Source organism: Coenobita brevimanus, chromosome 23 (assembly GCF_032717465.1).
Source record: "Coenobita brevimanus isolate Jiangsu-jjx chromosome 23, ASM3271746v2, whole genome shotgun sequence".
Taxonomy (NCBI): domain Eukaryota; kingdom Metazoa; phylum Arthropoda; class Malacostraca; order Decapoda; family Coenobitidae; genus Coenobita; species Coenobita brevimanus.
The window spans coordinates 51,480,820-51,491,571 of NC_136976.1; the positions used below are offsets into that span (position 1 = coordinate 51,480,820).

Here is a 10,752-nt window from a genome sequence, read left to right on the forward strand (position 1 = left end):
AATGAATAAATTCTTCATATAGCAGATCACTGATACAGTCTAACTTTGCAGTTTTAAGGAATAAATTGGGTAAAAGTTGGTTTGCATTATTAATACATAACATGCGTAAGCTATAAACTAACTTCCGGTGGATTAAGAAATATTTCAAAATAATACTGCGCCTTACAAACTAGAGAGAGAGAGAGAGAGAGAGACATTACACGGTATAACAAGACCACAAACACACACAAGGAGCCAATTCTGCAGCTGCCCCTCGTCACAGCAACCTTGGCCGCCCACCACAGCCCACACCAGCCCTTGGTTCCACGCCCACGCCCACACACACAAACACCTGTCCCGAAGGCTGAGATTCTCCAACATAGTTGCGATTAATTCCGTGTCGTAACTTAGGTCTCTTTCTGCAGGGCGAACTAAGGACATAGAAAGACTCTGTGCTCTCTTTTCCCTGTCTTTCCTGGCAAAACAAATATTAAGTTACAAGAGGGAAGCGATGGTAAGTATTTTTGTATTCCCGTGGGCGTCTCTCTCCTAAGGTAAACAAAACATGACTTGCCGTTAGCCACAGTGAAATACAAAGTGGGTCCGGTGCTGAGGGGGTTAGTGAAGAGCATCTACAACCCTTTCAACCCTAACATCTCTCCCCAGACGAAAACAATCATCTGGCGTCACACAAAATACAAAATACGTCCTCGTGCTGAAGGAGTTAAGGTTTTCAAGCACCGTCCTTGGCGATTTATTTATGCGTATTACACCTTGGTACTTTCTTGCACCAGATATGTACTTTATATCTCTGAATTACAAGAGAATATGTGTGTGGCATATACTGTACAGAAACAAAATGGTCTTTAGCTTGATGGCATTTGTTTTTGTAATATTCTCAACACCTCTAGACAATTTTATTCATCTTACGAGAAACTTCAAAACTATCCTTGAATCACTCCTTCATTACCAGAGTCTCCAGTAAGTTGAACAAACAGTCTGTGTGTTACAACAGTTGAGTAAAATACGTCCGTGCGATGAAGAGACAAGTTGACGAGGATGCAGCCACAGTGCTAGGGGTTGGGACAGCTGTGATTATCTCTGAGAAATACCTGACAGATTCTGATTTATGTTTCCTTTCCTCATTTTTTTGTGCTTCCCTTTTTCTTTTTTTAATTCGAGCATATTTAGGTCGACTTTATTCAACTCAGAAAAGCGCAGCCGTATAAGTGGTTAATGAAGGCTAAAAATCCCTCTACTTTGAATTCTCTCCTAAGCTAGTTATATCGCCTGGACATAAATAAAAAAATAAACAACTAGACAGAGGTTAGTTATTTTATCTGGAAGACTTGGTTAAGTTAAGTTGTCAGGTTAGGTTAGATGTGTTGGTTAGGATACAAGTAGCCTAATGTGATCTGGCAGGGTTTGGTTAGGTTTGGTGAGGTTGATTAGGTTGGGTTGGCATAGGTGTGGCTCTGAAGGTGAGGTGTGGCTGATTAGGAAAGAGTATACTCATAGTTCTTTCACCTTAAATTGAACCAAACTTTCATCCATTTGCAGAGGACATTGCCTAGCTTAGTAGCGGAATAAGAATGCTATGGCTCTACAGCCTTTCCATTGCACTTCTTCGTGACTAGCATTATAATCAAGATGGAGAGATTGCAGTTACAGGCCAAGTTAAAGTGGAAAGAATATAGGTGTGGGTTGGTTAGGTGTGGGTAAGTTTGGTTAACAGCAGCAATGGTTCTCAATTACTTGTTTATGGCCTCTTTTTCGATGATCCATGCAAATATTCTCTCTCTCTCTCTCTCTCTCTCTCTCTCTCTCTCTCTCTCTCAGGAAGAGAGAGAGAGAGAGAGAGAGAGAGAGAGAGAAAGAGAGAGTATGAAACAACATAACAGATAAAAGGTTAATTAGCAAATGTAGGGGAAAATATCCCGCATCTGATGCCGTCACAGTAGCCGGAGTGTCAACCTCTTTCGTACCACGGCGCGGTTTTCTTTCACTTCTGCTTCCACCAGATAATTCTGTTGAAATTCAAGGCGAACGTCTCGTAAGGAAGGGTAACAGTACCTACTGACCCCTTCAGCTATACGACTTTCTTTTAAATCTTACCACCAACTCATCCACCTCTCTAGCGATATACAACTTTAACTTGGTTTGTGCACCTGAAGGTTGAAAGTTATTATGCCTGTCTTCTAGGAACCCATCCACTCTGCACCCACCCCACTAAGCGCCGATACAAGGATGACTCAGCATGGTCCCCCCTCCCACTCACACACAAAACCACGATGTAACTTTTAACCCTTTGACTCCTTGGACTTTTCTCATCTGAACAAAATGGTCTGATGTGTCCTAATGAAATACGTAGCCTACTGTTCGGCGATTTCTTACCAGCCAAAGGATTAACTGCTGGTACTTCACTTCCATGACACATTCTTTTATCACAAGATAGTTTTATTTAACCTTGAGGGGCTCTTCATTAATCCCTTCACCGTTACAAGTACCGATTTGTCTCAGGTTCAGTAAAATCGTCTGGTGGCAGGTAAAAGTACAGTAATGGTGGAGGAAGACACCATGAGACGCCTTGCCGCGCTGCTCATCTCCGTAACTTAGACCTTTGAGACTATTGCGGGTTATTTACCCATTATTCCGGGGTATAAGACCAGGCATCATCCAAGTTATTATAGTAACGTCTCCTAGATGTTACCCTGTGTGCTCGCTTTACTTACCAGTGCATAAAGGGTGGACTGAACACCCGAAACGAATAGCACTAGCTAACTGCGTCAACTAGGACTCGAACGCAAATGGGCCGGCAGCTCCAAGGCAAGATTAGCAAGAAGGTGGACACCTTTGATAGACACACGCACCCCTGCAACATTGTTAGGGGAAAGAAATAATTTCATGGGGGAGGCGGAGGGATGAATCACGGAGTCCAAATGAAGGTCTGCCGGCTGCTGTGCAAAGTTCCGTGATCCTGTGTAAAAACACTTGTGATGACCCCTGTGGGGGGTGGCCAACGGGGAGTTTCACCCTTCCTAAAACGTGACCGAAGTGAACATCTACCAGTACCGGTATGCAAAATTTCGTGTTCTTTTGTTAACAACCATGGCTGAAGCTTTGGCCAGGACCCCCAAGGGTCACTCCTCCTTCCCTCCAAAGGTGAATGGCCTTTGGGGGTCTAACCCTGCCTAAAACGTGGCCCAAATAGAGATCTTCTGTGCAAAATTTCAGGTTCTTAGGTACAAAAAACTATGGCATTTCACCCCATGGGAGTTGCCCCTTCCAACCAGTACCAGTAGGAATGGTAATCGGGGATTTCATCCTGCCTAAAATATGAACAAGGTAAACGCCTACCAATAGGCAAAATTTCGTGTTCATAAATTAAAAATTATGGCCATGCATAATAGCTTTGCTGGGACCCTTGGGGGCAGCCCTGTCTGCCGCAAAGGGCGCCCTTCGTAATCATGGTGAACATCTATCAATATGCTAAATTTCATGTTCGTTAGTTAAACATTTTGGCAGTGCACAACGACTTTGTCCGAGACAACTTCCCCCCTCCTCGGGAGGCAACCCTGGGGGTTCCATCATTCGTATAACCTGGCGCGAGTGAAGCTCTATCATTTTTGCAAAATAATTGTGTTACTGGGTAAAAAGAAAAAAAAAAAAATGGCCGTGTTTAACAGTTGTAGGTGGAACATCCAAGAGTTGCTCCCCGTGTGGGGCGGCTCTCAGGGGTTCCACCCTGCCTGAAACCTGACCCGAGAAGAGGTCTACCACTGTTCAAAATTTCGTTTTCCTAACATTCCTCCCATACGACCTGGAGCCTGTACTTCAAGAAAGCACAGTAACTCGGTGAGTGAGTGAGTAAGTGAGTGAGTGAGGGAAGGAGTACCTCAGGAATGGAATAAGCACTATAAGGCCGCCCCAGTGGGTGCGGCAAAAGTAGGTGATTGGACTGAAGGGTGTAGCCTCTCCGGGAGAGATTTCAGTCTATTAACTACTTCGATTTCTTATAAAAGTCGCCGAGAGGTAACACGCAAATGAAATACCTACCAGCGTCCATAGGAATGAAAGAGATGTGAACACAGACCTGACTCCACCACACCTCTAATCCTGCCCCACTGCTACACCCTGACTTATACTGTATTCTTGCAACCTCCAGACAAGGCACACCTCTGGGGTTAATGGCAACTATATTTATTCCCCTCCATACCGGAAAAGTCTCTCCAAATCCAAACAAATTCATCTGGTGACAGAATTAATAGATTATAAAACGTGTGATGGGACTGAAGAGGTTACGGGTGTGAGTGCTGGTGGGATGTGCAGATGGTGGGGCAGCAGGGCGAATGGAATGTTACAGCTGAGTGACGTGTAGGGCAAAACGTAAGCTGGAGTGTAGGGCGTATCCAAGGTCGGTGAGGAAGGAGGCAAAACTGAGGGTGATTTGTGTGGGTAGAGGACGGCATGGGTGTGGGGGTGGGGGGTGGGAGAAGGGAGGAAGTGCATGGGGGAGATGGGAAAGAGTGAGGGGAGTAAAGGTGCTGGCAGGGAGGTAGTAGGAAGGAGGAGATTAGAAGAGACGGTGGTGAGATGAAAGGAAGGGGGGGAGGAAGGAGAATGGGTATGTGAGAGGGAGACAAGGAAGACATGGTGGTAGGATGGGAAGGAAAGAACGGGAGGGAGAGGAGGAGGGGAGGAACTGATATCAGGAAGGGAGGGGAAGAATGGGATAGTAGGCCATAAAAACGGAGGCATGGAGGAGGAAGAGGACTGGAGGAGGAGGACTGGAGGAGGAGAAGGAGGGGTGTCACGAAGTCTCAGCACGATGCCCATCATCAAAAAATTTCACCTAAATACATACAGTGTCATAATTTTTCGACGTCACAACTCTGTGTTTTGAAAACGAACACCATATCAAACCAACGTGGATATCTCTTGCTTTCCACCCCCTTTAGTGATGGGAGCAGCAATAATTATTTACAGTAAGAAATATAACAGTACGTAATATACACTACTGCCAGATATATTCTTAGAAGTATTTATTGTACATTATTCCTAGCGAGGATGAAAGAAGGCATGGAACAATAAAGGACCGTATTGTGCAAAAATAATAATAATAAATGTTAAAAAAAAAAAACAATGCCTTTTATCTTCCAGGCCAATATTCTTTCCCTGGTTGACGCCTCGCCCCCTCACTCCCCCGCCCCTCCCCAGCCTCCTGATAAACACAGTGGTGCCTACCGTACCATGTGTGCAGGGGAGAAAGTTACAGTCCACCAGAGAGAGAGAGAGAGAGAGAGAGAGAGAATCAGTTGTGTAGGAAGCCAACAGAACGAGGAAGAAGCCACACCCTATATACTGTTTTTCTGAGAGAGAGAGAGAGAGAGAGAGAGAGAGAGAGAGAGAGAGAGAGAGAGAGAGAGAGCGAGAGAGAGAGAGAGGTGGGGAATTCTGATATATTATTTCAAGAAGCACAGAAAGCAAAAGAAACCTAAGATATCTTCGTGGTTTAGTACGTGGGCGGTCCGTGTTCCCCGCATCACTGATTTCGACTGACATTTACCTCGGCTCCGGGGCGAACAAAGGCCAGGGCTCTCGTGTCCAATGGTGACCCGCACGGGAGGGGAAAGCATCTCTCGAATTCCTTCCTGGTTGGCAGAAAATAACCCAACTTCTGCCCTCGCTGCAAGATTTTAAATTACTTTAATTATCTTAAAATGTTCTGGTGCAATCATGAGGGAAACTTGTACTGGTTCAAGGACTAGAGTTTCGCCAAAATGGGAGGTGACAGCAGGTGGGCATGACGGGCAGGAAGGTAGACTGGCGGCCTTGAAGCTCTTGGGGCACCTGCTCACTTCCGCAGCTTCCGACCTCATTGCACGACAATTACGGCGACGAAGAGGCACTTTTTGGCGACAATCACCATCTAGATAATTACCCAGCAACACAGATGAGTCAACAGATGGCGCGAAGGGCAGGTGGGGTGAAGGAGGGAGGGGGAGGAGAGAGGGGGTGCCATGACCTTGTCCTGGCACCTGCGACACACTACACACCTTCCCTGCTTCCTTGTGACACATATAAAGGTTTGAAATTATCTCCATGTATATATCCATTTTCATCTGTGGACGCACGTAAGATACAGTACTTTATTCATGCTTGCCTATACCAGACGATTTTAACCCTCTGATCGCTATTTCCAGTAATCAAAAGGTCAACAAGTACCATACCTTAAAAGGCCTACACCCCAGCTGTAGGTGATATGGAGGCTCTGAGGCACCGGGTATTACAATGTGGCTTTCACGGCACGATATTCTATCTCGAACAGCTCTCAAAGAGGTAAAGCTAAAAATACAATAAGTTTTTTAAATAATAATAATAATAATAATAATAATAATAATAATAATAATAACTAATCCATCCATCCATCATCCAATCCAATATTGCCCCATGAGGAGGGCTAGGCAGTTGGTCCCGACATTTAAGATGAGAGTGACCAGCCTCACTCATCCCTGAGCGGCAGTACATGAACAATCAACCCCAACCACCCCTTGGATATAAACCTTCACCGACTTAGTCCAACTGGAGAGCAATAAGTACCCACTAAACCACCAGACACCAAAATTTGGTTATATGGTTACCACCCAGCGTAGTAAATGGTTTCCTGGTGTACAGGAAACCATTTGGCTTGTCACTCAGTGTAGAGCCATCCACAGGCAGAGGGAAGAGGAAAGAGGAAAGAATGAAGGAAAGAAAGACAGAAGAGGGAGTGTAAAGTCACCCGTAGGCAGAAGGACAAGAAAAGAATGAAGGAAAGACAGAAGAGGATGGAAGGAAAGAAGGATGAAGGAGAGGAAAGGGCAGACACCCGACAGCATCACTACATCGAGTAGTGGACAGTGAGCACCCCCTCCTACCACACAGTAATAATAATAATAATGATAATAATAATAATAATAATAGCGGTCATACCCCGTTGGGTTTATCGCTTCTCGTCCGATAATAATAATAATAATAATAATAATAATAATAATTCATTCATTGCCAGACGCCATGTATCCCAGACGGGGTGGCCAAGGGCTTAGAGTTAATTGTTTTACAGAGAGGGGCACTAATCCTCCACCAACCCCACTTGACACGTAGGGATGCCAACAGCATCTGGTGTTCCCAGGCGGTCACCCATCCAAGTACTAACCAGACCCAACGTTGCTTAACTTCGCTAATCGGACGGGAAGCGGTGTACTCAACGTGGCATAATAGAAATAATAATTTCCAGTAATTCTTTTGCCGCACTTCGGTAGGATATCCAAATTTATATCAGACGACTTCATTCGGCTAAGGAGGCAGTCCTAACAAACTTAAAAAAAAAAAAAAAAGTCCAATAAGCCTTTTGCTGCACCAGGCGTATTTGCACAGCTCAGCGTAGTTCCCAGCACCTAAGTTTGAAAATCACTGTATCAACCCTTTGAACATGATGATTTTTAACTACTGCCTCACGGTTTTAGTCAGTTTAGGACAGACTTTACAAACTGGCAGGGATGAATGCAGCCCTCATCAACGCCTTTACTGGTAGGGTGCTCTCCTAAGCTGTCAATACGGTACTCTGTTAGTAGCAACAAAATATAGGCGACGTCCTCGGGCTCAAGGGGTCACACTATCTCGGTCAACTCTCTTGCTGGTACAGACTAGTGCAGTTCCGGGAACTGATTCGCGGTAACGACAAACATTTCTTCAGTTGAGAGTATTCCGAGTAATGATGATGTGGAATAAACCCTTACTTGTTATGAAGGTGCTTTGATACAATGTATCCTCTTGGTTAACACTAGACCATACTTAAGTTTAAAAAGTTAAAAAGTTAAATGACAGTCTGCTTTTGACGTTCACATCTTTGTATTCTACTGCATGTTATCTGTTTAAACTGGTGCTGGGGAGGGACGCCTTTCATGGGCTGGAGCTGATATAGTTAAGTGGCTGCACTGCTTGACTATACAAACGTCCCTTAGCTTTCTCTCTATTCCCCAGATGGAGGATTGTTGACTGCAAGAATAGGGCAACTTAAGCCTGTAGTTTGCTGGGTTCACACCTCCTTGTACTTAAACTAGTTCCATTTTAGACACGAATATCAATCGAGAGAGTAAACGAGACTTACCATGCAAAATACATGGCTAAGGAAGGTATGGGCAGGCTCCTCCTCAACATACCCCCACGACGCATTTTCCTTTCATTCTTGCTGCCTTCAGACGATATTATTTGGCCAAGGGAAGGCTGTCTTACTGGAGAGGTTAGATATAGCTTTAATCTAACCCTTCAGCACAAGAGATCTTTCCTAAGTTGAACTGCTATCGTCATGAGACAGTAACAATAAACTATAAACAGGGGTCACTGTGTTGAAAGTCGTACATACTGGCACGGCGTAGGTGGACTGTACGGTGTAGGTTGTATCCTAACTGGTTTTGGAGATTTCGTTACATCTCTTCCCTGGCAATGTATTCTGCACGTCATACTTCAGTATCCTGTTGTTTGTCACTGATGCAAACTATGTCGATACTAACACGATATGAATTGTATACAGGATGATTTAAGGAGTAATATACAAAATAAAATCCAAACAAGAGATGGCACGAGTCCTCCTACAACACGTGCCATATTTCAGCGTCAGCATCCTTGGCCGAGGCGAGGTGTGGTGGGCGTCGGCAGGTTATGCACCGACGCTGCTTCTTTACCCAGCCGTGGTAAGCAAGGCGGTAACTCTGCATAGGGTGAGGCGGAACAAAACGGTATATCAGTGTGCGCTACGGTTAGGCTACAGTATATCCTTCACTACACTACCATGACAGTTTGCCAGTGATATGACTGACAGACATTTTTATTCACTGTCAAGAGCCTCTCTCTTGCGATACTACTTCCAATGTGTACAAAGTGACTGAAATGTCGTACTTCTGTTGACCACCTGTGTTTAGTGCCTGTATCACCATACTGACCTAAACAATTTGTAAGGATAAAAATGAAGCCGAGTTTAGGGGAAAAAATGAAGTCAACACTACTTGCATACCATACATTTTCAATCATTTCTAGAGGATTATTTATGAGTCTCTCATTCATAAATAATCTACTAGAAATTTTGGAAGTGTTGTATGGTGTCAAATGTAAACAGCATATGATTATAAATGACCAAAGTATTAAAAAGTACATTCAAGAAGTCGCTACGGCAGACGTGTTACAGAGCCTCCTAAGCCGACGAGAATACGGCCAGGGGTCTGAGTGTAATATAGGAGGCTTCGTGGCCTCTCTTCCGTGGCAATCTATTTTCCATATTACATCTTTACATTATCCGGTATGTTGTTGATATCGCGTCACTGTCCACAGAGTACTCTTTAATAACGTTCAGAAAGATACTAAAGTGTAATGTCAGCAGTAAGTGACTGAGGAGCTGTTACGACCTACGAATCTCTAAAGCCACCTAGAATATAACCTTAAGTGTCCCCAGCACGCCAACCCCATTCCCGCTGTCATACATGGATATCAAACAGGAAAAATGAAAACACAAAAGTGGTTGAATAAAAATGGGCCACAGCTGATCCACAAACAGACACAATGGCCATCATCCACACTAGTTTTTATCACCTTTCAGAGGGTGATGCCTGTTTTTTGGGCAAACTTTTTTTTTCTTAAGTTTTTACTCCTCTCATGGTCCAGCAAATCTAGCATTCTATTCCAGCAAACAATGGATGCCTTATTTCAGTTAATCCTTTCGCTATGATGACACTTTTTCATTTGATTCTTGCAACCTGCAGCCGATTTATATTTCAGCCCACTGGGAACAACTTTCATACACTCGTGAAGGGGCTGATGGATGTCACTACAGCATTAGCTTCCTCAGTGCACCAGGCCCTTCCTAATCTAACCAGCATTGCTCTGTTCTAGCCTGCATACAACGACAAATATAGACATCGTGGTTAACAGTATCATGGTGGGGACAACTCTATTCCAGCCAACACCAGGAGGTTTTGTTCTGAGGAGAGTATAACAACCTAAGAGTTAATAGTGTTTTCAGTAATCGCTTCATGGTCGCGTCAACTCTAGTAGCCAATGGTATTTTCTGTGGGCTGACACAGACAATTCTATCTGGCTGGAGGTGAGTCATAGGAGCGTGGGAGTGATAATACCATGATTACCACACCCTTATTAATGTCTTCAGCGTGGTGACATCATGATAGGTTCTTGCCTCTTTCAAACGATTTTATTCAGTTCATCAGAGTACTCTATCTATAAAATGTTAATGAAAGCTGCACCAACTCCTCTAGTTTGAAAAGTCTCTCCACAGTTGCATAAGTACAAATGATGGAAGCAAAGCTAAAATATACAATGCCACCAGGGAAAAGTGGTTAAGCGGCTTCAGGCATGGTAGGAAGAGCTTTAGTTGCACACACAGATGGTCAGGTTAACAATACATGGTGTTTGGGATGTCTTGCTACTTACCCTACAGCTATTTAAGCCACATTAGGAAAGAATTCAAACTGCCGAGGTTAGATACAGCCATCATTAACCCCTTCAGTACTAAGTATCGTTCCTCGATTAATTGAATAAAATCGTCTGGTGTTGTCTAAGTAAAGTGAAATACATGTCGTCGTAGTGGTCAACCTTGTCAGTACCAAGACGTCTTTTTTTGTACATTTTTGTTGCCTGCAGACGATATTATTCAGCTCAGGGGATACATGTAATGGTGAATGGTGGTTAATGAAGGATATATGATAGTTCCAAGTTTTTCCGAAC

The 10,752-nt window shown here is 44.0% G+C and overlaps 1 pseudogene; it reads right to left on the minus strand.

Moving 5' to 3' along the window:
• Positions 1–7,125: 7,125 nt before the first annotated feature.
• On the minus strand, positions 7,126–7,244 carry LOC145393165 (5S ribosomal RNA; annotated as a pseudogene).
• Positions 7,245–10,752: the final 3,508 nt, after the last annotated feature.